A 20,986-nucleotide genomic window follows, 5' to 3' on the forward strand; every position below is an offset into this window, starting at 1 on the left:
GTCAATTTGATTGGAGACAGAAGGTCAGGGGATGGAGGGAAATGAGTCCCGTTCTGCTATCAGTGGTGTTAGCTCTGCCACGCTATCCTCTGGTGAATGGGAGAATTTAATTTTGACATAAGAAAATTTTTTTTTGTTTCTCCTTAAGGATAGTTTCTTGGGGTTTTGTAAAGAAATCCTTCCCTTCCCCACTTCATTCTTTATACTCCCTTCTAAAAAACACTTGAGTTTTACTTTTCATACTATGTCTTTATTGTCCATGAAATCCACTTTTGTACATCATTTAAGTGGGAATCTATACAAAAGCCCTTTTCCTCAATACTGTCTACCAAGAGAATGTTGTTTTTTCCACTGATATTTGGTGACAGCTTCATCTTATATCAATTCTTAAATATACATGAATCTGTCAGAGAGCCTTCAGGTCTGTTCCACTGTCTTCCTGTTCTTGCACCAACATGTACTGTTTTTTTTTTTTTGTTTTTTTTAATTCTGTAGTTTGTGATATGCCTAAATGGCTGATAGATCCATCCACCCTCTTTGCTCTTCTACACCATTTAAATGACACTTGCTGTATTTGGAAAGACACAGTAACACTCAAGCAATATTCTAAAAGTATTATGAGATCAGAGACAGACTCTGCAGGTGGCACTTGTCAATGTCCAGTGCACTCTTTTATATATTACCTTGGGTGACGATTTCACCCTCATGGTATATAAAATAATACTAGCTTAAGTAACTGCCTGAACTTTCCTTCTGATATTTCCCATGTTCTGTAGAATGTGAGTAAAAATTCTTAAAAATAAAAATCTGCCCCAAAAAGATTTTTTGGGCAAAAAAGCCTAGGAAATTGAACCTACTTTTCTTTTTCCTTCTAGCTGTATGTTGCATAATAGGATATTAATAACTCTGAGAAGTCCAATATCAACATCATTTGGTTAGCTTTGTGTACCAACAATTCTGAGATTTACTTAGTCCTAGAATTTTTTTTCTTAAACCACATATTAATAGACAGCACTACAGGACCTATTTTGGAAAATACTACTTTATTGACTGCTTTATTTTAAAAAATATTTTATTTATTTATATGAGAGAGAGAGGGAGGGAGAGATAGAGACAGAGAGAAAAAAGAGCAGAGGGAGAGGACCTCCACTGAGCTCAGAGCCTGACTCAGGGCTCCATCTTGGGACCCTGAGATCACAACTTGAGCTGAAATCAAGATTTGGTTGCTTAACCAAATGAGCCACCCAGATACTCCTTGAATGCTTTAAATACATATGCTATGACTTAGATGTCTCTGGCTTTTTCTCTTTAAAACCATGAAAGGTGCCTAGCAGAGAATCTGGCACATGATGGGCTCTCAATACCTGTCGGATTGGATTGGCTAATGGCTACAATGTTAGTGAACAGATGTTATTGCCATTTTATAGATGAAAAGACTGAGCATAAGTGTGGAGGCCATGAGTTGCCTGAGCCTGCATATGTTGGTAAGTTATAGAGAGGACTCAGGACTTAGGATTCCAGACCTGAGTACTTCACTTGTGTTCTACTGCCCTAGAAAATATAGTCTGAGCTATAATTGACATAAGTTGTGATGGAAGGAAGACTTTGGTGCTGGTTGGCACAGTTAGGGAAATCTTCACAGAAGGAGATGCAGGACACAGGGAGCAACTGTAGCGCAAGGAGGCAGCTCAGGCTTTTCCCTATGAGGGCAAGTTGATTGTAATATTATAGCATTGAAACTCAACAGCAACTGGAGCAAGACAGGCTTTCTTATACTATATTGTACAAAGTAACATAGATAAGAACTCTTCTGTACTGTTCTTTGCTGCAGAAACTCTGTAGGCCAAACTTGTCCAGCTTGGGCCACAACTGAAACAGTGTTCCTCCACCTATGGTGAACTTGCAGTGGCCCAAGAGGACCCCCAGATCTGGGAGCACAAGTCGGGGCTTTGTGGCTGGCCCCCACACATTCCTCAGCCATCTACCCACGTTTCCCTTCTAGCAGTGAGGGCCTTTTGTGTTGGATCTTGACCTTTCACAGAATGGCATGTAGCATTCTAGGAGTCGAAAAGCATCTCTCAGGGAGAGTCTGAGTGAAGATGACATGAGCCTTTCAGAGAAAAACCAGTGCAAGCAGAGGCTGGAGTTGTTAACATGGAGAGAAAGACAGTCGTTGCACAGGACTGGCTTCTGTTATGGGAGCACTGCGATGTGATTTTTTTTGAGATACATACTCAGTCTAATGTGGACTAACTTGGTGGAGCTTCACTTCTTAAAAAAAAATCAATGTGAGTGACATAGCCAAATTTCTAATTTTGGGGTGACTTGAGACTTTGGTGATAGAACCATGTGCTGTCATGGTTATGTTGGGGTTTGGAGGGACATGACCCCCCAGTGGAGACCCCATTTTTGCCATTTTTAAGATAGTAACCCTAGACCACATAGCCTCAACCTCCCAACTGGAAAATGAGAATAATAATATGCAACATAGGGATTATAACAATACATCCCGTATAGAGCAAAAAAGATAACTACAATAGCCCATATAAGGAATTTAGCATCATATTTGTATCTTCAAAGATGTATTTTTTGAAAGGGTGTTAGATCATTGATGTTGTTGATTGATAAGCTTTTTCAGCCCCAAGAAAATGGAAGAGCTATCAGGATATGAAATGTTTCTGCTTTGTCTATGGTGGTGACAAGCCTGATTTGGGGCAGGTCAGCTGGGCATAGAACTTGGTGCTTCTCCATGCTGATAGTATAAAGCAGATAGGTAACTTAACCTGTGTCTTTGTCCCTCATGTAAAGTGCAGGGAGAAGAGTGCCCACCTCAAGTGGCTGTCAGTAGTAAGATAACAGAAGTCAAGACATAAGCATATAGTATGGTAGCATGTGGCAATGGTAACCAATAGTAAAGAACAAGAAGAGTGTCTCGCATAGCATTTTGTGCCTAGGCAGGGTAGATGGTTATCCAGTGTGGCTAAGGAGGTGTTGAAAGGCACCAAGACTACAAAAGATGTTTATTGTTTTATTATTTTTTAAATGTTTTTTTTATTTTTATTTATTTATGATAGTCACAGAGAGAGAGAGAGAGAGAGAGAGAGAGAGAGAGAGGCAGAGACATAGGCAGAAGGAGAAGCAGGCTCCATGCACCGGGAGCCCGACGTGGGATTCGATCCCGGCTCTCCAGGATCGCGCCCTGGGCCAAAGGCAGGCGCTAAACCTCTGCGCCACCCAGGGATCCCTACAAAAGATGTTTAAAGAGCCTATGATAGAAGCTGCTTCTCACATGAAAGCCTTTCTCATGAGGTGCCATGGAGAGCCAACTTAGGGAGAATGGAAATAGGATAGGTACCTGTTGACTTAAAGTGAGGACAGAGAACACTAATTTCATGTGGAATCCTAGACCAAGTTTGCCTGGGTGGGGAATTCATGAAGGGTAGGCAGATCATAAAAGGGAGAGTTCAAACAAAATATTTCATACACAAAGCATAATGTCTGTACTATGTATTCATGTAATTATCAGATTCGCATAGAGGTGAAGCAATAATAATCCCCATGTCACACAGACCTGACCTAGGACCCAGGCTCATAATTCAAATGAAGTTCTGGGACCTTTATGCCATGACCCCCAAGTCCTTGCAGCACTTTAGAAGTGGCAGATAAAATGTGATTTCAATTTTCTTGCTCAAAAAATGTGATCATGTATTATTTTCATAACCATAAAGATATCATGAATATACAATATGCTCACAATAACGAATATCATGAATATAAAACATAAAAATAAATTAATAAAAGAACATGACATTATTATATAAAAAGTATTGAAAACTATAGGAAATATGTGAGTTTCTAAGTTATTTTTGTGTGCTTTTAATTTCCTTCTTGGCAGGTCAGACATTTCTAATTTCTTGGGCAGGTCAAAAGAAGAGAAGAGAAGTGATTTTTGCCGTTGTCACTAATCCTCTGAAAAGAAAGCTCAATTCTTGTAGAAAACTCAAATGCATTTCCACTTCCTTCATTTAACTAAATAATGTCTGCATTTTACTAATTTGATTGCAAAAGGGATGTTAAAATTGGAAACACTGAAATAAGCTTTGATTAAATTGGTTTAAGTCTATACTAGCTTACTAATACATCTCTTTCTTCATTTTGTAGAAAAGTAACGGTATCAGGTAATCAGGTACATTGGCCGCTTAACTCAGTTGTCCACTGAAAACACGTGACTAGAATTGATATGAGGTTCTAATCAGAATGGGGACATTGGGTCATGCTTTGATTGTGCTACATTAGGATAGAACTATGCTGGTATAACAACAATAGTAAAAAAAAAAAAAAAGAAAAAGAAACAGAAATGGAAAACAGGTAGGTCATAGTTGGATTAAAAAAAAAAGATAACTCTTCAGAGTCACTAGGATGGCAAACATCATCATCATTAACACCATCACCAACATGATCACACTAAAATCAGATAACACTTCATAGTCACTAGGATGGCACCCACCATCATCAATACCATCACCATCATGATCATATTAAAATAACAAGTATTGGCAAGGATGTGGAGAATTGGAACCTTCAGACATTGCTGGTGGGAATGTAAAATGGTGCAGCCTCTATCGAACAGTTTGTCAGTTCCTCCATTTAAGGTAAACATAGAATTACTGAATTACTCAGCACGTCCATTCCTAGGTGTGCTCCCAATAGAAATGAAAATAGGTGTTCAGACAAAAATCTGTAGACCCATATTCATAGTAGCACTATTCATAATAACTGAAGGTTGAAAACAACCCAAATGCCCATCAACAGAAGAATGAATCAACAAAAAGTGGTCTATCCATAAAATGAAATACTATTCTGACACAGCAAAGAATGATGTAGTGATAGATGTTACAACCTGAATGAACCTTGGAAACATGATGCTAAATGAAAAACCAGACACAAAAGGCCACATAGTATATGAGTCCATTGGTATAAAATTATAAAATGTCCAGAAGAGATAACTTTATAGAGACAAGAAGTAGATTAGTGGTTTTCAGGGGCTGGTGGGAGAGATGACTGAGGAGTGACTTCTAAGGAATACAGGGATTCTGTTTGGGGTGATAAAGAAGTTGTGGACAGATGGTGCTGATGGTTGTATGACATCATGAATGTAATTAATGCCACTAAATTATACACTTTTTAAAAAAAGATTTTAGATTTAAGCAATCTTGACACCCAATGTGGGGCTTGAGCTTACAACCCCAAAATCAAGAGTTGCATGCTCTTCTGACTGAGCCAGCCAGGTGTACCTGAGTTGTACACTTTAAATTGATTAAAATAGTAAGTTTTATGTTGTATTATGTGTATTTTACCACAATAATGTGGATAATCATTTTCATGGACCAGAAACGGAGACACTAAATGTATAATGGGCTATAGCCACAGGCCTGCAGGCACAGAGGGCTGGGAGCAGGCCCTGGTGATTGTGTGCTTAGCCCAAGAGAGTAGAAGGACTCTAAAGAGTTTTCTATGACATAAGAGAGCACAGCCAAACTCCTGCTGGGAAGTTTTTGTATTTGGCGGGGAGGGGAAGAAGGACCACAGAAAAGAAGGAACATGTGCTAGGAAGATCAGGGGGTAGTAAAATGAACTGATGTCTGGATCATACTTAAGAGGGAAGATGTAATTACCTAATAAGTATATATGCTAAAAAAGAAAGTGGTCTAATAAAATGAAAGTGGCTATTGAATTAATTGCAATATAATATGTGGTCCTGAAACCAGAAGAGAGAGAAGAAATAGAAAAAAATATTAATCCACCAGAAAGATAAAAGTAAAAAAAAATAAAAGGCAAAGAGAAGAGACGAGACACAAACCAAGATGGTAGGAATTAAAATAAATCCATAGTATGTATATTAAAAAATCAAAGAAAATGCTGTTTATAAAAGAAACATTTAAGACAAAACCACATAGAAAGGTTGAAAATAAAGATATGGCCAACATACTCAACACGAATATTTAACCAAGAGAAAGCTCGTTTATCAATATTAATTCAGACAAAATGGTATATTAAGTAAACAACATTAACACATAAGTAGGAACTACATATAAAATTAAAAATCTAAAAAGAAGCTATACAAATCATGACCAGACATGTAATGATACACGGTACATGTAATTATGTAGCAAATTTGTAACTATTTAACAGGTAGCTTAAAAACATTAATTAAAAGTTGTCAGAAGCATGAGGTAAACTTGGCAAACTCTAGCTTGAGATTTTAATAAAAATCTATTAGAAAATTATAGACTCTGTCGACCAAATAATATCAAGGTTATGAATTATCTGAATAACAATATTTAACTAGTTTGAACTAATGGATATGAGGGCTCCATACCCAACAGAGGATCTACATTATTTTCAAATACACAAAAGCATTTGCAGAAGTTAATGTTAATTCACAAAGGAATTAAAAAAAAAAAAAAAACAGTGTCATATGGAACACATTTTCTGACTGCAGTGCAATTAAATTATAAATCAAAGACAACAGATAATTAAAAGCCAACCTATCTCGGACATATAAAGATAACTGATGTAGTCCATATTGATTTCCCTGCTCTCACTCTTGCTCTCTTAATGTCTATTAGCCCCAAAGCTGCCAGAGTAATCCTTTTCAAATTCAAACAGATTATGTCACTCTCATGGAATAACAACAAAAAAAATCCTTCAGTGGCTTTCTATCACAACTAAGGCTTGAATTAAGACTCCTTACTACAAGACTCTGCGTGATTTGGTCTGCTACTATCTCTCTAATCTTTATTCCCTACCAGGTTCTCCTCAATCCCATTGTCATTTTTACTACAGTGACACTGGCCCCCTTCTATTCTTCAAACAAATCAGGGGCAGCCTGGGGAGAGGTATTTGTACTTCCTATCCCTAGAGGCTGCAATTACCTCCACTCCCCTCCTCCCAAATGCCCACCTGGCTAACAGGGCAGCCTCTTCATTCTCTGTCCTTTGGAGAAAGAACAGAGATGCATTCTCTTTCTCTGTTTAATTTAGCACAATCTAATGTGTATTGTATATCTATTTGATCGTGTTTTTATAATATGTCTCCTCCTACTTCAATAAAAGATCCAGGAGGGCAGGGTCTTTGTTTTGTTCACCACTATGCTGTCAGTGCCTAAAACAGTGTCTTGTACAAGGTAGGCATGAAAAATGTTTGCAGATGAATGGATATTAAAGTCAACCTGAATTCACTGAGATAAGTAATTGCCAGAAAGGTCAATACTCTTAGATTGTAGTATCTCAAATGTGAAGAACAGGAAAATGGTCTTATTTTACCATAGTCAGAGCACATCTGGAATACTGTATTCAGACCCAGGTCCCATACATCTAAGTGGGAGACAGACAAAGGCCAATAACCATGATGGTAAATACAGTATGTCGCTAAAGTATGTAAACATTGATGTATATACATAAAAATGGCATAGTATTATTTTACTATACATCATGTGCTCAATAACATTATGAAGGTTCAATGTGTTGTTCCTCACTAGCAAAGCAGAATTCAATGAACTGAAAAATTGCAATCAATGTGGTGTAGTAACACATTTCCTTAACCCTGCACTTGTATCTGTGAAGCATTGTTTCAGGTGATTTGTCTGTTTACTCTTGAATAAACCTGAACTTAGAACATATCAGAAGAGTCCATATCTGACATACAGGTAGTTCACTGCACATGTCTACACATCTAATCCAGCTTGAGACATGATTGACAAGGCAGTCCCTTGCCACCTCCAACAGGATCCTGTTGGAACTAATCTAAGTGGCCTTCTCACCAGGCAAATATGGGTATTAATTAGTCACTTAAATATTCAAATTATTAGTCATCTGTGTTTCCAGAATTTGTGGTCACCCTGTATATTCTACAATGCTTTTCATTGGTTCAGTGGGGGAAGAGTAGGGATCAGGGCCAACTAAACATGATATGGACTCTGGAATCAGATTACTTAAGTTTGTATTCTATCCTTATCTTTTAGAAGCTTCACATAAACTTGAACACATTACTTTTAACTCTCTATTGTGCAGCTTTTGCATCCATTCAATAGAAATGTGATGCTATTTTCTAGTTAATTATGAGGATTAGGTAATGTCAGAAAAAGCAATGAAAATTATGCCTAATAGCACACTTCAAATTCATGTTAGCTATTTTTTTGACATGGTTAATAATAAATGTAATATTATTATCATCCAACATCCATCAGTGACTGACCACCATTTCTGAGCTGCTTAGTTCAAATTTTCAGAATACTGAATTTGTCACATTCAGAGGTCTACATGTTCCACAAAGTTGTATCACATACTTTGAATACGTTGTTTACCTATTCTCAGCTTATTTTGTTAATCATGATGCTTAATGCACGAAGCTATACAAACAGCAGTGTGATGGTTAGTTTTATGTTAACATGGATGTTATTTTGGATGAAATTTATATTCAAAGTTTGGGACTCAGTTGTATGCAAGATGAGTTGGGGAGTCACAAAGCACAGCGATACATATATGAAAGTCACTGCCTTTCAACTCTCTTCTATCTTTCATGATGTTAAAAACAATGTCTCATTTTGGGTCCATAGTGGTGTTATTACCCCTGAAATAGTTCCACATTTCCATTTTTATCAAAGAGTTGGTCTCAAGCTTACTCGCTCACTATTTATAGTTGTTCTCTACGCCTTCCTTCTAATTCATGAGACATCATGCTGGTTTTTCACATAGTGTTAAATTTCTCTTTGAAAATATCAAAGGAAGATAGAGTCTTATAAAAGGAAAATATTAAGTAAAACTAGTAAGGAAGACTCATATCATGCTAGGGGTACATAGATGAGTAAAATTTGAGTAACACAGGACAGAGGGTGTTCTAGCAAAGGCTAAAAAAAGGACCACCACATGGATTCAGCCCAGGTTGAGTGTGGGGAGCAGATAAATTTTAAAACACATTTCTTCCATCTGAGATTTGATTCCATAACATGGTAGGTTCTGTAAAGTTGCTGCGATCTTAACCTAATAATAAAATAATATATTGTTATTTAAAACATGTAAAATAAGACATAAGTAACATTCAGAGGTAAACACTAGAAAACTATTTTGGGAGTTATCTATTAGTTTTTTGAAACTGAGTTTGGGTAAATTTTATTTTAAAATAAAGTCTGAATAAAACACCAAATAAAAAAGAGATGCTCAGTCCTTTGATTCATGTAATTTGGTCAACAGGCATGTATGGGACTATAATGATGGACAGGTCTATGATATGAGTTGAAAGAGAATAATCCAGGGCTGGCAGGTTTTTCTTTAATTATTGAAATTGAAATGACTTTCACTTATAATTAGTTTTATATATTCTTTGAAGAACTGTCAAATCACATTCCCCAAGGTTAATATTTGAACAAATCTATTACTTGCTGTGGAAAGTGATATTTTCACAAAACCTAAATACAACCTAAAAAAAGTAAATTGTTTTGCAAACAAGATGATTAGTTTAATTTACAACAAATGAAACATAACAAATGAGATGAAAATGTATGGTGGGAAACCCTCTACATTTATGAGTCTGTGGAAGGAAAGTCAACAGAAGTTTCTGTTCTGTGAACTGTGGGACTTTCCCATTAACTTAGACAAATCAGTTGCTGAGTCTCTGAGGTTTCAGAACTCTCCTCTATAAGGTCTTGGAGCATGACAGAGACTTTCTAGTTTGAGTCCCTACTTGATTACAGAATGATGCAACCTCTATAATTCAAGCAGTTAAGTCATTGTGCTATAAATTCTTAAAATATGTTTTGACTCATCAACAGATACTTGGGCAACTAAATTGTAGTATATACCAACAATGATATATTATTCAACCTTTATAAGAAAGTTAATTCTGACACATACTGCAAAATGGATGAACCTTGAGGATATTAGGTTAATGAAATAAAATAGTTACAAAAAGGCAAATTCTATATGATTTTACTTTTACCTAGAGCCGTCAAATTCAGAGAGATAGGAAGTATAATGGTGGCTGCCAGCAGCTGAAGGAGGAGGATGGGTAATGTTTCATGGGTAGAGAGTTCCAGTTTTGCAAAATGAAGAGTCTGGAGATGGCTGGTGGAGGTGGCTGCATGACAATGTGGGTACACTTAATGCCACTTATGTGTACATTTCAAAATGGCTTATGTGTATTTTACCATGATTTAAAAAATTTTTTTAAAAAGATTTTATTTATTTATTCATGAGAGAGACAGAGAGAGAGAGTGAGAGGCAGAGGCGCAGGCAGAGGGAGAAGCAGGCTCCAACAGGGAGCCAGACGTGGGACTCGATGCCGGGTCTCCAGGATCACGCCGTGGGCTGAAGGCAGCGCTAAACCACTGAGCCACCTGGGCTGCCCTGATTAAAAATTTTTTAAGAAGCAGTGACCCACATGATCTTGGGGTCCTGGGATGGAGCCCAAGTCAGGCCTCTCTGTTCAGTGGGGAGTCAGCTTCTCCCTCTCTCTGTGCCCCTCCCTCTCTCAAATAAATAAAATCTTAAAAAAAAAAAAAAAAGCAATGTGACTTTGAAAGAGTTAAAAAAAAGTGTTTGATAGAATTCTTTGTTCCTTATTTTGTCTTATTTTCCAAAAAATCAATTTGCCAACCAACCAACACACCAACATCTCAAAGGACAAATTTCTTCTTGCCATTAAGCATCAATTTAACTTCCTCATTCTTTGATAATGATTCCAGACAAAGATAGTGAGAGTGGCAAGCCTCTCTTTGATTTAGTCTGAAAAACTTGAGGCAGTGAGAAGAGTCTTTAGAGAACTTTTCACACTGCATTAGACCATACTCATAGCAGAGCTCCAGATTCAAACTGAGTTTGATTCCCAGGTCCACCACTTAGGAGATGTGAGCCCTTGGCTATATCACTTGGTCTCTCTATGCGTCAGGTTCCTTATCTGTCAAAAAAGAGTTAAGAGGGTTTATGGGTGCTTCATACAGTGACTATTTTAGAGTAAGCGTTAATAATTGCCTATCATCACTAACGTCATCCTGTTAATAACTCTCTAAAAGTTAATTAGGTAAATATTACTACAATCTAAGAAATAAAGTGGAAAGACAGACCTGTATGTTTTATTTTGAATCTGATCCCTCCTTACCACCCATGGCTCAGGCCACCATCATCTGTTACCTGAAATTCTGGTCAGCCACTATCTGGTCTCCCTGCTTTTATCCTTGCCTCCCTCTTCCCAGTCCTTGTATCATTCTAGTCCTAAAACAGTAACCTGAGTGACTCTTTTGAAACTGTGTCAGATAACGTGTTTTCTTTACTCACAGTCTTTCAATGACTCCTCCCTCTTTACCCTCAGGATAAAAGCTAAACCCTTATGAATGGCCTGCAAAGCCCTACATGGATCTGGTCCCATTACTTGTTTGGCCTTGTCTCCTATTGCTGTCCCCTTGGTCACTCTGCTTTAGCCACAATGGCCGCCTATTATTCCTCAATATGACAAGCATGCTCTGGCCTCAGGGCCTTTGCACCTCTCAGTCTGCAACTATCTTCCAGGAAATATCTTCATAGCCATCACCTCCTTCCTGTCATTGCTCAAATGTCAACTTCTCAAGAGGACCACCATGACCATCCTACTTAATTCTACAACCTCTCTTATTCATCCTGGCCCTTCATAACCTGTATACTGTGCTACATTTTTCTTTTCTCCCCCACAGTAATTATTACTTTCTCACATAGTACACAATTTACTTATTTTTTTTAAAGATCTATTTATTTATTTATTTATTCATGATAGACAGAGAGAGAGAGAGAGAGAGGCAGAGACACAGGCAGAGGGAGAAGCAGGCTCCATGCCAGGAGCCCGATGTGGGACTCGGTCCCGGGACTCCAGGATCACACCCTGGGCCAAAGGCAGGTGCCAAACCGCTGAGCCACCCAGGAATTCTCCACAATTTACTTATTTTACTATGTTTATTTCTGTTCTGTCCACTAGAAGGTAAGTTTTATAGGTATAGGGTCTTGGTCTGTTTTGGTCTCTAATGTATTTCAAGTAGCTAAAACAGTGCCTGGCACATGATAAGTTTCCAGTACAGGCTTCTTGAATAAAAATAATAAATGTGTATCTATCTAATTCATCTATCCATATATCTTGCCAAGTACAACATGTATATGTGGGGCTCTGCACGAGCTGTCTTAATCCTTATGTTGGTCCTTTAACATGAGTAGTATTATCCCTATTTTTAAGTTTGAATTCAGTGAGAGAGGTAAAATAACTTATTCAAGATCATGTATATGGGAGCTAGGATTTAGACCTAAGTTCTTGATTCTAAATTTAGCATTCTTTCCATAAGGCCACATCTTAATATGTCAATGGGAAATGTAGGTGACGTGTAGCAAAAATCAGTCCATTTGCAGATTGCACCCCTGCTGGAAAGACTGACCCAAGGAACCTCCTCAGACACTGGAAAACCACTTAAGTTCATTCAATACCATTAGACTGATTATTTCTACCTTTAGAGAAGCATGTGTCAGTGACCCCTATCCTAACAGGTGCAATTCTGATCTATGTTTCTAACTCATCATAACTAAGTTATCCAAGCCTGAATAGTCAGAAAATTCTTCATAAGAGTTTCACTACTTTGCTTATTGGACTAACATAAGGTCGGATAAATTCCAGCCTGGCTTTTGAGATTCTGTTAGTTAATTCTTCTCAAATGAAAATCCGTTCTTTCTTTTGACATATCAAGGCAAAGATGAGTGTTTCTCTTAATGTCTTCAAAAATGGCCTGGACCAATCCTGGGATAATCTACTAGAAGCCAGATCTGAAGGAGTCCTCGGGGGTTATCCATTCTGACCTTGCCATCTGCAGAGGGAAAACCTGAGGGCGAAAGTTGCCAAATTATTTCCACAAAGAACCAAATACAGAAGAATCAGATCTTGTCAACAGAAGGACTTCATGTGCTGTACACAGGTGGGAGTTACACAATGAAACGTCTCTCCACATCTTTCTTAATTCATTCTTCTCCTTCCTTAAGCTTGGATTTACTTGTGTGTTTCTGTCTTCCTTGCCCCCCCAACTCCTGGAGTGCATACTAATTAATGAGGTTTTACTGAACCTCCACAGCTAATAAATAATTGTAATAGAAGTTATTGAATATATGCTATGTGCCAGAGTAAGAGCTAATAATTCTCATTAATTAGAGATATTATCCTGCATCTGCTTTCCAGATGAGAAGACAAAAGATCAAGGGGGTAAAGTGACTCATCTAAGTTCATCTGGAGAAACATGACTGGTCAGAAATCTAACTCCAAAGCCAATATTCATAATTAGTTTACTACTCTGATATGGGAAACAGAGGCAGAAGAGAATTTATTAAATTTCCTTATTACCTACAGCCCATTGACAAGTCTTTGAAACAGGCAAAGTGACTTTCCTCTAGGAACTTAGCTGTAATGTTAATACTTTGCTAAGAGCAAAAGGCAATCTTAGCCTGACCCGCAGGTTCCTGTAAGTCTACTTTAACATATAAAAATTCCTCTGGAAACTTCCTTTATCTCTACCCACCCCTTCCCCAAGATACATGTTGGCAATCATCCCCCCAAACATATGATCCACTGATCACTGATACACATCTGAAGGGTCTCATGACTCAGGTTTTATTAGATAGTTTTAATAAATGACCTTTTCCCAACAATACCTAGCCCCCTTAAGGTCTTGGAAACCTTGCTTACAAAATTTCTTAGAGACTTACACTATCCCTAACCCCCTCCCAATTTGAAAGTATATAATGGGCCACTCTTCATGATCTCAGAGCAGCTCTTTCTGTCCATGGGTCCTATCCCTGTGCTTTAATAAAGCCACTTTTTTTGCACCAAAGATATCTCAAGAATTTTTTCTTGGCTATTTGCTTCAAACCCTAATGTCTTTCCTACATCATATACTATACTGTTTCTTATTGAAATTACGTTAACTTCACTTGCCTGAAACACAGAGGATGGAAAAAAAAATAAGTATTATTCTAAACTCTAACAATTTTCCAGTATTAACTTATTAATGTCTTGTATATCCATCTCTGAATTTCTATTATAAGTCTCTTGGTTTCATAGATTCCATGAGCCACCTTCATCATGGCACAGACACAGCCCACAGTTGCATTACTGCCACCACTAGGTAGAAAGGTATGTCAGCACCTAGCAGGATTTCTGGGTTAACCCACAGTAACTTTGAGAAAAGGGAAGCTTTCTTTCCAGATTCCCCTCTTCAACTGCCTGATGCAACATTATTTAAATTTAATTACATCCCATGAAGGATCAGGGCTTTTCCACTTCCTAGGGGTTTTGTTACTGCTCTGCAGCTGGGAATTTGGGGGAGGGTGGGGTTCTGGTGAAGTGAAGAAAAATTATATTACAGCTTGTTTGCTTCTATTATGAGATGTAAGAGAAAACTGTTACATCTGGCTCCATTTCCTTGCCAAATTCTTTAATTGTTTTGTAATTTGAGAAAAAACAAAGGTGATGAAAGAAAACTGACAGAAATAACTAACCATAAATAAAACAAGCTGATAACAGAATCCTAAGTTCATCACCATGGCAATGCATATGTAAGTCTCTCTCCCTCTTTTTTTTTTTTTTTTTTTTGCATATGTATATTTCTAACTTCTGACCTCTATTACCACTGGAGCCTTTTTATGGAAACTTCAGATATTGGCTTTGTTACTCACCTGTTGGTGGGAAAAATATAAAGAGACCCATAGTTTTTACTCCCTGGGCTTGATAAATATCATGAGACAGAAACATACACTGCTTTATAATAATGTGATGTTCTTAGTACCTTCAGATTCTAGAGCTAGAAATCCTCTCAGCATATACTGGGGAAGGCAAATTCCCTTAAAGAGGCACAGATCTCTGAGAGACTCAAAACTAGAAAGGGCACATATTTCGCAAGCAGGTTCAGGAAGCCAGTATTCTGCTTAACAACCACTGTTACTGAGAACCAAGCAGAACCCTTTCATTTTCACAGCACCCCAGAGAGAGAGGCATCTGCATTCCCACTTTACAGAGAAGACAACTGAGAAGTTAGGACTCTTGCTCTGTTATTATTGCTAGAAAATGGCAAATTTGAAACTTTTACTTTCAAGGTTGTAAGTTATTGTTCTCTTCTGCCTCTAGTGGAAATATTTGGGCCATCATAGATTTTTATGCAGAAGTAGCCTTTACTTCTGCATAAAAGTGAGACAGCACTTTTTAAAATGTTTATTTATTTGAGAGAGAGAGAGAGAGAGAGAGCGCGCACGCGCAAGAGCGCGAGAGAGCGAGAGTGAGAGAGAGAGCGAGCAGGAGAGGGAGAGAGAATCTGAAGTAGATTCCATGCTGAGCCCAGAGCCTGATGCTGGGTTTGATCCCACAACTACGAGATCATGACCTGAGCCAAAACCAAGAGTCAGACAGTTAATGGAAAGAGCCACTCACATGCCCCTAATTTTAATTTTTTTGTAATGTTCCAACATGTATTAAAGCCAAGTTGAACTTTGCAAGCTTCACAGTACCAATGAGCACTGCTGTCTGGCCCGCGGAGAGCCTTCTCACATCGCACAACCTGGAAAAGCCACACACAGACTAAGCCCAGGGATGGAGAGTGTGGCAGATGGGGGAGTCCCAGCTCACTGGCTTCATGATGTAAAACCTCCTGGTCTGAGAGATTCAGGGCAGCTTTTGAAAATGAATCAGTGTTCCTAAGGCTAGAAGCTCAAACCAAGACCACTGCTTAGCTTTCTTCCACTAGAAAAAGGCCCACCTTAATGCACTCCTACTTTGCACAACTAAACAAAATCTAGAAATGGCTTTTGTTCTCCTCATTTCAAAGTTAATGTTACTTAATTCTTACCATACACCAGGCACTATTATTAAACACTTCATGTTATCCTATTGAATCTCACAACTACCTGTAAAATTGATAAAATGATTGTTCACATTTTACAGATGGGAAAAGTTAAACAGAGAGAGGGAAAGGTGCTGCCCAAGGTCATCTAGTTTTGAAAAGTAGAGCTGGAATTTAACTGCTGTCTGTCAGATTCCAGAAAAGGAGTTCTTATTTTTGTATGGCATTGGCATCCTCTGCTAAATGCCTACTGTTAGTCACACACAATCAAAGATCAATGAGTACCAAACTTTTAATTAAGTCCAGATATCTGAGCCATTTTGTGGTGGTTGTTGTTATGTTTTACTAGGACCATCTGTAAGTGTGTACAGAAACAGCATCTCCAAGCACAGTGAGGATTTGGAGCTTTCTCTGTTAACAACACTGGGCTCCTCGGCTGCTATCTGAAATTCTTCAGGTAGGGCACCATTTCATTTGCTTAGTGTTTTCTTCTCTCATCTTATCAGAAAAATGTACCAGGAAAGGAAATCATCCTCAGTGATTATCAATTTCTGATGCCCCTACCCTCTTTGTGACTGAGCAGTATGCATCATTTGCCAAAAAATTTAAGCATCACAATGACATCAGATCCATCTCTCTATCCTCAGTTATTGCAGAGGTCAGTCTAACAAAGAATAGGAGACAAAACCTTCGCTTATTTGTGTAAGGGGATCTCTATACAAAAATACACAAGTATTTCTAGGGAAGTCATAACTTGGAGGTATCTGACATGATAGAGAGCTGACTTCTGATGAAAGGAAATGGTGAGAATCATCAGTCATGGCGACCATGTGAACATTATATATATGTCAGGCGCTGTGCTGAAACTTTACATGGATAATATAATTTGTACTCCTCAATGACATAGGAGGGACATAATATTGCCATCACCATCTTACAGGTAAGGAAATTTTAGTGTGAGAAGATAAGCAACTTAACCAAAGACTCAGAGCTCTCAATGGTGGAAACGAAGTTTTAGGTCAAGTAATTGGAATCAAGAGACCACACATTTAGCCACTGCCTTTAAAAGAGAGTCACATAATAGCTTGTTATTTTTATTAATAACTCATTCAATCCACTTCTTCATTCATTCAATAATTTTTTGAGTGCATTCTTTGCTTTAGGTACTAATAGGGATATAAATTAGGTAGAGCCCTCCCCCAAGAATGATAATGTTTCCTTTTTTGCTGGACTACTATCTAAATCAGAATATAATATAAGAATTTTCACAGGTTTAGAGAAAATAGCAGTCACAGAAATCATTTGCTTTAGATATTAAGTTATTAAGGGTAATAAGATATATGCAGTAATTGGGACCTGGTCACAGTATTAGAGGACAATAGGAAAAGGGCTTTCTGCTCAATTTGATGGAGCACACAAGGGAAATGTCAAGGGAGACTTCCTGGAGGTGGTGATACTGTGTTGTTAGTGTGCTGCAAATCTAAAATGGACACGGACTTCATATAAAGGTCATACAGATCTAGTGACAGTATAAAATTTTTTTCTAAATCATTTTCTAGTACAAGGATAGAAAAACTTTGTAAAGGGTCAGAGAGGAAATATTTTAGGCTCTAATGCCATATAGTTTCTGTCATAACTATTCAGTTCTGCTATGTGCTGAAAGCAGTCATAGACAAAATAAAAACAAATGAGCATGGCTGTGTTCCAATAAAACTTGACTTCTAAAACCAGGCCACAGGCTGAATTTGCCTGTAGTCTGTAGTTTGTTGATGCCTGTGGCAGCATGAAAAACCAGAACTCATGATAGTTGTATTAGTTTTACCTTCCCTTAAATTTAGGAATACCCACATGGCCAGTAGTACTTATTTGGGTAAGAAATTCTGGTAAATCAGATCAGCTTCTGATCCCAGCATGCAATGTGCCTAATTATGACTAACGCCTCCCATTTTTATCTGAGAGAAAACATTCTGTGAACAACAGATGGTGCTGCTATGGAGTCTTCAACATCCTCCTCAGCTGCAGATGTAACTTATATGGGTTGCAGGCTGAAAATGATCAACCAAGTGATGGCTTCTTGGGAAAATATTTAAAGATAGAAATATTCTGCAGATGGGAAATTCAGAACCATAGTTGATTTTCTCAAATAAAGAGTACCCACTAGTAAAAAAAAAAAAAAAATCAAAGGCACTCATATGATACAGCTAGAAAAACCACTATAAGTGGGGGAAGCATAAGCAATTAAAAGTAGACACACCATGACAGCATTATCATTCCCAGAGTCCTCTTAAATTAAGACCCTGTGAAATTGGTTATCTAAACTATAAAAATTATTATAGAGTAAAATCATACAATTCTGTATTTATAAACACACTGGTGTAGAACCTGTAATTGCAGTTGCAGAAAGGTACAAATTTCCTCTAAGTTTTCAAAATCTCTCATATCAAGCCCTTGTTTTTGTGGCTGTCCATCAAAAAATGTTTACAAAAGGTCTAATAAATTTCTCAGCCAAGCCAAGAACAAAGTGTACATAGTTTGACTTCACATTAATTCTTACCTTAAACTAGCTTGGGTCCATAGAGATGACTCTTTGTTCATTTCACAAATATTTTATTTAGGACACACTCTAACAAAAGAGAGGAGCTACAGGGGTACAAACATTAACTCAATAAAGTCATAACCATGAGAACATCCCCATTAGCTGGATGCCATTTTAAGCCATTGTTAACCATGTGTTAACCCCTGCTCTGGAGATTAGCATTAGATTCCTTTGGTACAAAGAGGCATACAGCGAAGGAGGGAAAACTCTGGAACATGGCAGTAGGAGGGCATCAAGGAAGGGCAGACCTTAGATATCAGGAGAATGGGAGTCTGAAAAATCATAGGAAAGGACAAATTCTGGTAAAGGATCCTTCAAAGGAGAAGCAGTGACAAAAAAAGAGAAGTTTTTTGGTGACAAATAACCATGAACAATTTAGTCTTACAGTGTTCTCTACTCTAAGGAATAACAGTAAGACTGATTCAGCTTAGCTTACTTGGAGGGAGGTAACATGAGTTTATGGAGCTGACTCTGGGCTCATCTCTGGTATGTGCCTTGTTCTGTTTTTCCTCATTATCTATATTAAAGTGTTTTTTAACATTTTTAAAAGATTTTATTTGTTTATTTGAGAAAGAATGAGTGAGAAAGGGAGAGAGACAGAGAGCATGAGCTGAGGGAGGGGCAGAAGAAGAAGCAGACTTCCCACTGAGCAGGGAACCTAAGGTAGGGCTTGATCCCAGGATACTGGGATCATGATCTGAATCAAAGGCAGATGCCTAACTGACTGAGCCACTCAGGCGCCCCTATAATGAGGTGTTTTAGGTAAAACATGCATAAGTGTAAGTCACTGTTCAGGCAATTAAAAAAACATGCTATTGACTTAAGAGATGGGAAGTTTCAAGCAGAAAAGATGAACCTTCAAAAGGACAAATACCTAAAGCATAAAGGAATATAGAAAACAATTCCTCTGATAATAGAATAATAATAATAATAAACCACTTAGTACTAAATATAACCAAAGAAGTTTAAGACATGTACACTGAAAACTATAAAACACTGCTGAAAGAAATTAAAGATCTAAATAAATGAAAAAATCTGATTTTCATTAATTGGAAGATTGGATATTGTTGAGATGGCAACACTCTCCAACTTGATCTATAGTTTCCACACAATCCCTATTGGAAGCCAGCTGTTTTTTTTTTTTTTTAAATCAGAAATAGATACATAAAATTCATTACAAAAGGCAAAAGATTCCTAATTGTCCAAATAACCCTGAAAAACAACAACAAATGTGGAGGCCTCATACTTCTCTATCTCAAAACTTACTGCAAAACTACTATAACCTAATGTGGTGTTGGTACGAGAACAGACATGTAGACTGAGGGAACAGAATTGAGAGACAAGAAATAAGCCCATACACTGTGGCTGTTTTCCAACAAGGATGTTCAAACCATTCAGTGGGGGAAGAAGTATCTTTTCCACAAAAGGTGCCAAGACAATTGAATATCCACATGCAAAAGAATGAAATTGGCTCCCCATGTCATAACATATACAAAAATGGACTGAAAACCTAATTGGAAGGGCTGAAATTATAAATAATTATAACAAACCATAAGGTCTAAATGTAAATTACAAGTTATTAGGCTTCTTAGACAGGACACTAGAAACGCAAGCAATCAAAGAAAAATCAGATACATTGGACCTCATCAAAAAGCAAAAATGTTTTTGTGCCAAAGTACACTATCAAGATAACTCACAGAATAAGAATAAATAATTCAAAGACATGTTTCTTAAAAGGGCCCTTCCTATATCCAGAACATATACAAACTTTTATAACTGAACAATAAAATGACAAGCCAATTAAAAAAGCAGACCAAGGGTTTGAATACACATTTCTCCAGAGAAGATATACACATGTGTAATAAGCACACAAAAAAGATGCTCAATATCATTAGTCACTAGGGAAATACATATAGAAACTGCAATGAGATACCTCTTTATACTCAGTTGGCTATTATAAGAATAACCATCAGAAAATATGAGGTGGTGTTGAGGACACAACAACTGGAAGCTCATAAGTTACTGGCAGGAATGCCAAGCAGTACAGCCACTTTTATTTTTTATTTTTTATTTTTTTTTTAATTTTTTATTTATTTATGATAGTCACAGAGAGAGAGAGAGAGAGGCAGAGACACAGGCAGAGGGAGAAGCAGGCTCCATGCACTGGGAGCCCGATGTGGGATTCGATCCCGGGTCTCCAGAATCACGCCCTGGGCCAAAGGCAGGCGCCAAACCGCTGCGCCACACAGGGATCCCTACAGCCACTTTTAAAAATAGCTTGGTGGGCAGCCCGGGTGGCTCAGCGGTTTAGTGCCACCTTCAGTCCAGAGCCTGATCCTGCAGACCAGGATTGAGTCCCACATCAGGCTCCCTGCATGGAGCCTGCTTCTCCCTCTGCCTGCATCTCTGCCTCTCTCTCTCTCTTTCTCTCTCTCATGAATAAATAAATAAAATCCTTAAAAAAAAAAAAAACAGCTTGGCGTGTGGTTCCTTAATGAGTTAAA

The 20,986-nt window shown here is 37.8% G+C and overlaps 1 protein-coding gene across 3 annotated transcripts in view; it reads right to left on the reverse strand.

Moving 5' to 3' along the window:
* SGCD (sarcoglycan delta) overlaps positions 1-20,986 on the reverse strand; it is a 910,945-nt gene that overhangs the window by 145,817 nt on the left and 744,142 nt on the right. The gene's annotated exons all lie outside the window — the stretch shown is intronic.

This window comes from Canis lupus, chromosome 4 (genome assembly GCF_011100685.1).
Source record: "Canis lupus familiaris isolate Mischka breed German Shepherd chromosome 4, alternate assembly UU_Cfam_GSD_1.0, whole genome shotgun sequence".
Classification (NCBI taxonomy): domain Eukaryota; kingdom Metazoa; phylum Chordata; class Mammalia; order Carnivora; family Canidae; genus Canis; species Canis lupus.